The sequence below is a fragment of the Berghia stephanieae genome, chromosome 14 (assembly GCF_034508935.2).
Source record: "Berghia stephanieae isolate SIO BIC M18660-M18661 chromosome 14, UCSD_Bste_1.3, whole genome shotgun sequence".
In the NCBI taxonomy this organism is placed as follows: Eukaryota; Metazoa; Mollusca; class Gastropoda; order Nudibranchia; family Aeolidiidae; genus Berghia; species Berghia stephanieae.
Genome location: NC_088373.1, coordinates 21188473 through 21195727, shown reverse-complemented (window position 1 = coordinate 21195727; position 7255 = coordinate 21188473). Strand labels below are relative to the sequence as shown.

General features: G+C 33.6%; 1 protein-coding gene across 1 annotated transcript in view; it reads left to right on the top strand.

Annotated features, from left to right (window-relative positions):
* The window catches only part of LOC144960162 (amyloid-beta precursor-like protein), an 82474-nt gene that overhangs the window by 47413 nt on the left and 27806 nt on the right, over positions 1 to 7255 (top strand). The window lies entirely within an intron of this gene.

Genomic DNA, 7255 nt, shown 5'->3' with positions numbered 1-7255 from the left:
TTAAAAAGTCTAATTAAGTGTCCGTCATCAAAAATTAGTGCTATTATTTATTTTTTATTTTTTATTATTTATTTTATTATTTTTTATTTTTTATTTATTTATTGATTTATTTATTTATTTATTTATTTATTCTTATTTTGAAGGATTGTACTGGGGGGGAGGGGGGGAGAAGAAGTTAAAATGTGAAATTTCTTTTTAATGACTGCCAAAAGGGAGCTAAATAGGCAAATTAAATGCACTCCTCCCCCCCCCCCCCCCCCCCCCCCCCCCCCTTCTCCATTCCATTCCATTACCTAATACATGTGATATGGAGTTTTGCCAGCTGTGCCAGAATACTGTCTTTATGTGTTTGGTGACAAAGTTGGTGGTCATTTTGACACAGAATTATCCATTGGTAAGAAATTCCTATTTTTGGGCCTCAAATTCCTATTTTCTGACGTTCTGATTCCACGTTTAGAATATGAAGGGTTGGCTGTTCTAGATTACTTCTCGTTTATAGCCAATCTAGTAAGGAAATGGGAAAATATCCATCCTATAAAATGGCAATTAAATCAAGTTCTCCTGCTTCAACTACGATAATAATAATAAAAAATAATAATAATAATAATAATAATAATAATAATAATAATAATAAAATTTATTAATAATATATTAATAATAATAATAATAAAATTTAATAATAAAAATAATAATAATAATAATAATAATAATAATAATAATAATAATAAAACAACATAAAATTTAATAACAAAATTTTAATAATAATAATAATAATAATAAATTATATAATAATAATAATAAAATAATAATATTAATAATAATAATAATAATAATAATAACAATAATAATAATAACATAATAATAACAATAATAATATTAATAATAATATAATAATAATAATATAATAATAATAATAATAATAATAATAACAAATAATAAAAATTTAATATTAATAATAAAAATTTAATAATAATAATAATAATATAATAATAATAAAAATAAAAATTTAAATAAAAATTTAATAAAATAATAATAATATAATATAATAAAAATAATATATAATTAATAACAATAATAATAATAAAATAATTAATAATAATAATAATAATAATAATAATAATAACAATATAATATATTAATTGTCGATTTTTGCACGGATCCGGAAAAGTGCCGGAAACGGCCGCTTAACTCCAATTCCAATACCTCAACTCAACCCAAGTGTTGTCGGCCGGCCGGGCCAAATCCCGAGCAGTCTCGTAAGGAAATTGGAGATTATCGTTCATTTCCATAAAATGCCACTTAACAAAATTCTCCCTTATTTTTTTATTTTATCGATGATATTCCATAAATTATTGTCGATTTTAAAAAAATCAAAAAACCTGAACTCCAACGTCAACGAACGTGTTCACCTTTAACTCACTCAATCCTAGAGATGTTTGATGTTTATTTTGCTTTTGATTAGCTTCCTATTTCTAACAGATAGTTCATGACAGTGTCATAAATCTGTGCTAATATAACGATGAATGACGTGTAACATTATGATAATTTCCATTCAGGATCAATAAAGTATATCTTATCTTATCTTATCTTATTTTATTTTATTTTTGCTACTTTTCAAAATTGGAAGAAGAAAAAATGTTTTAAAAATGAGCATGTACATAGATAGTTTTATTCATCTCTCTACCATTAAAATGTAAAATCTAAAAACATTAGCAATGGTACTACTACTACTCATAAAAAAAATGTAATAATAACTGTGTATAGGGTTAAATAATAAGGTCGCAGGTTCAAACCCCATCACCGCCGCGAAAATTATTTTTTTTTATTCTCTATTGTCTTCTGGCACTTTTCTACTCACTGCATCTCTCGTATGGGGTTAAAGTAGCCCGGGTAGTAAACTACGGATATAGTCGGTGTTAGGGTTGAGTGAGTTAACAGATCAACTCGTCAGCTGGTTGTTAACGTATTGTTATTATTATTATTTTATTGCACTGTTTATTTGTACCGACTGACTTGAGATTTTATGTTTTTGGTGGACAGTATATTATAGCATACCAGTGACGGTGGCCCTATTCGAGCATTATCCGCCATGTTGTTGTTGTTGTTATTATTATTATTATTATTATATTATTATTATTATTATTATTATTAGTATTATTATTATTATTATTATTATTATTATTATTATTTTTATTATTATTATTATTATTATTATTATTATTATTATTATACTATTATTATTATTATTATTATTATTATTATTATTATTATTATTATTATTATTATTATTATTATTATTATTATTATTTATATTATTATTATTATTATTATTATTATTATTATTTTATTATTATTATTATTATTATTATTATTATTACGTCCTCGTTATCGTCAGGATTGCGTCACCATGACACAATATCAGCCGCGGTATTGGGTTAACCCAACCACGGAATGGATCATCGATTTACTGTCGACCCCCCCCCCCCCCCCCCCCCCCCCCCCCTTCCACCCGGACGATTGTCTACGACGATACCGACATTCAATTAATAATCGTAATCGCGACCTATACGACCTACCGACGTAATAATCGTAATAGACCTGTAAATTCTCAGTCAATTAACTGAAATCAGTCAATTTGTCAAATTCAAATATTTAAAAAAAAGGAAAGAAAGAAAGAAGTGAAGAAAGAAAGAATTCACAAATCGTAGTCGAATGACCGTAAAGTAATTAGGAGTGTTCCATAACGCTACGCATAGCTCATGGGAGCCGTTAATATTAACGATGTATTTATTGCCAAGGCTAAGCGGCGCTTTTTAGAATTGGCGTGACTGAACACATCGCAGTGTAATTTCACACAGCCTTCGTTAAATTATTTTTTCACTTTCCAACCTGTCGTGATCCCAACGGTAGCCAATTTTAACTGAGCCGCCGAGCGATAAATTTCACTGTTTCGTCTAAGCCAAAATTGACCACAATTACAAGCTGGGTTTTAAAACTATAAAAAAAATAAATAAAATGCGAATGCCGGAAGTAACATCTCGAGTAGATGGTGGAGACACCTTTAAATCGAAAGTTAGATTAGGATAGATTGATACAAGCACATTTCGATTGCCTCACATTGTAAACAAACTGGTTGACCGTTTCTTCACTGATTGAGTACCTGATTATAAGGAACGATGGTAAGTAGCCTAATTAATTCCCGTGCAAATCAGGACGTTTTCTGCCATTGTTTTGCTCAAGCCCAAGCGAGCTTGCTGTTTTGTGGCGATTTACCTTCATTTCGATTCTTTGAATTTTTCCGCTACGCCTGCCGAAGTTTCTTCTTGATAAGTCACTTCTACTTAATAATTCAGTGTATTAGCCAGAAGTCATATTTATTTAAGTTTTTTTTTCTCTGTCATTTACTGATTGAAAATCAAGTTTGCTCGTTGCTACATTATTCTAATGTTCTCACAATGGCTGAGCTGTCCGTGGATCGCAATTCAGACTTGTCGAGCATCGATAAAGTTAAAGATGTGAGTGTGAGGAATAAATTCAATTGGTCATGGCTAGAAGTTAAAGATGATAATGGTGATTATTTTTCTGACTATGTCAAAAAAAAAAATTCCAGAGACAGGAATATGACTATGACTTTGATGAAGTCATCTTTACCTATATGATTATGAATGACATGCTTATTTAGCATTCCTTCTACATCAAATTATGGCAGTCATACTTCCATAAGAAATAACACCCACTATTTTAATGTATTGTATTTATCACTCTCCTCTCCATTTTAAAAATAATTGAATCTTCAGTTTGTCGAAGAGTTTCAGTCAATTTTTATAGAGCTCATTTACAGGTCTATCGTAACGACGATGTCGTTGGCAGCATGCAATCGCCCAGCCTTTCTTGATTCCTCGTGTCTCTTCCTTCCTTGACCCATATTTAACCCCCTCCTTACCACCTACACAAAATCATCACATTATTTGTTACGACACAATATGATATATAATATCTTTTTTTCTTATTCAGATTTATTTTGTAAATCACATTTATGATCTTTGTTTAATTAATAAGAACATACAGTTTTTTTTTTTTTTGTTTTTTTTTTTTTTGTAGAGATTATATGAGTTTTTGTTTTTTTTTTAAATCTAGTTTTCTGCTGGGTAAGCCTGCCATTTTGGGAAAACACTGAAAATGGTCGGTAAGGGGAGAGTTAAACCAAATACTGAATTTCGTAGTACTAAGCATGTCTTCTAAAGTTAATGATAGACTAGACTGCACACTGTCTATCAAGGACAAGACACTGTGTTTGCTTTTATTCTTGTTGACCTGACCGCTGTAATTTCATATTATGTCAATTTATCCAACTGCCTAATTGTCCGTCTGTCTGTCTCACCTGTGCATGTCTTTCTGTCTGTACATGCATCTACCGGTGTGCTTGTCTATCTATCTGTCTGTCTGTCTATTTTTCTATATGTCTGTGTATCTGTCTATCTATCTATCTATCTATCTATCTATCTATCTATCTATCTATCTATCTATCTATCTATCTATCTATCTATCCATCCATCCATCCATCCATCCATCCATCCATCCATCCATCCATCCATCCATCCATCTATCTATCTATCTATCTATCTATCTATCTATCTATCTATCTATCTATCTATCTATCTATCCTCTGTCTATCTATCTATCTATCTATCTATCTATCTATCTATCTATCTATCTATCTATCTATCTATCTATCTATCTATCTATCTATCTATCTATCCATCCATCCATCCATCCATCCATCCAGCCAGCCAGCCAGCCAGCCAGCCAGCCAGCCATCTCAGTCCATCCATCCATCCATCCATCCATCCATCCATCCATCCATCCATCCATCCATCTATCTATCTATCTATCTATCTATCTATCTATCTATCTATCTATCTATCTATCTATCTATCTATCTGTCTAGATAACGTAATCGACCCGCCTGCTAGTCTGCCCGGCTGACGGGCTGTCTACCTACCTGACAGTCCTCTCTATGTACACAACGACCCCTGACAATACTCTACTACAATATAATAATGTTTTACACATATCATTAGATGAATTGATCCATTGTTCTTATACAATATCCTTAGTTTAAAATTATTTTTTTTTTGAAAAAAATGTTCTTCTATTCTATTATCTTTCAAATTTTTTTTTCTTTTCTTATCCATTGTTTGAGTCTTCAAAGTAACCGGTATTGTGCCGGTCTTTATTGTTATCTCGCCCCCTCCACCGTCTTCTCTTCGCCCCGCCCCCCCCCCCCCCCCTCCCCTCCCTTTCAATCTCCACACATACAAACACACACACACACACACACACACACAGCAGAGAGAGAGAGAGAGAGAGAGAGAGAGAGAGAGAGAGAGAGAGAGAGAGAGAGAGAGAGAGAGAGAGAGAGAGAGTAAATAAAAATTAAAAACCCGTTAAATAAAGAAGAAATCTATTTATCTCACTCTCCGACTCTCGTTGTCTCGTCGTCTTCGTTTTTAAAATACACATTCTATCCTATGCACCTTACCTCCCTATGCTAATAGGAGAGAAAAAGGGTGCTTTTTATTATTATAAACATCCACCTTCCAAATTTTTTCTCTATTTCTCTGTTTCATACCCGCCCCTCCCCTCCTGTTACTTCACACCTATGTTTACTTATGACGTTTATAATTTGATGTCTCATAGACCGCCAAAATATGTGACATTCCCCGAGATTGTCGTTCTTAGTTACCAACTCATCCTATAATATACCTTTTCATCCCTTCTCAACCTATTAAAAAAATACAACAGAACACAAAAAACAATTTTTAAAAACAACCTTTCCTTCTCTACTCCTTGTCCCTATCCCATCCTTTTCGTCGGTGTTGTTCTTGCTGTTGTTGTTTTTGTCATCTTCACCAACTCCTCCTCCTCCTCCTGCGCTCTCTTCTTTGCCCTTTCCCACTCCTCCTCCTCCTCCTCCCCTCCTCCTCATATTCTTCATCCCTGTTTTCCATTTTCTTCAACCCCCCACTCCCGCCTTGATATGAAGTGAGTAGAAAAGTGCCAGAAGACAATAGAGAATAAAAAAAAATTTTTCGCGGCGGTGGTGGGGTTTGAACCTGCGACCTTATTGGTACGACAACTCCGCCTGGCAGGTGAGAGCGTGGCTCTACCGTGTGAGCTATCCACGAACACAAAAATATTCGTTTCAAACCCAAAGTCATTTCTAGATCCCTCTCTCACCCACTTCTTGAGATCGCCGATTCGTTCGCCACCATCGCGAAGTAATTTTGACCAGCAGTTAAGCTTAATAGCCAATATTCTCATCACAAACATATAACATAGAAACGATTGAGACATTGAGTATGCTCCGGTGTATGGGGTGAATTTTTAATTCAGAAAAGTGAGTGGAGCAGGCACTTATGTTGGTAACAACAAGATATGAAGTGAGTAGAAAAGTGCCAGAAGACAATAGAGAATAAAAATTTTTTCACACTCCCGCCTTGCCGACTTTTCACTGCCGTTCCTTCCTTTTCATTACGATATCATTAATCATTCTGATTACCTACCAGTGTCTCTTTCGTCCTTGATCCTGATTAGCCTCTCAATAATCCGGACTTATATGGGCTGGTTAGTGATGATAATACCCCCCCCCCCCTCTTTTTTAAGGGGGGGGGGGGGGGGGTTAAATCCATTCAAAGTAAACGAGCCCCCCCCCCCCTTTCTTTATAAAATCCATTCATTATCAAAGTACACCGACCCCCCCCCCCCCCCCCCCCCCCCCCCCCCCCCCCCCAGAAAAAAAAATCCATTTTCTAAGCAAACTTGCTGCTGATATAATAAATATATAGATGTGGAACAATATAATGTATGTTATAGTATACACGAATGATGGGAGGATATATCGTATAGTGTGATACGATGTATAATGATATGATATAATATGATATAATGATATATTACAACAAGATTTAAATGTAATGCAATGTATACTCCGCTGAATGTGAGATGATGACACAGGAACGGGATTAATACTGAATATGATACTGTGTTGATCCATCATAATCCATGTATGTTCCCTGTGCTGTTTGCAAATGTTTTAAATGTTGCTGCTCCAAGCTCGAAGACTTGAATAACAATGTGAAATTGAATGTAAGCTTCGATTTAAATATACGAAAACAGATAAAATGGACGTGTTTCGGGTTTCCCCTTTATCAACAAAACAGGATGAATGACACACTACAGACGATTGAGATAA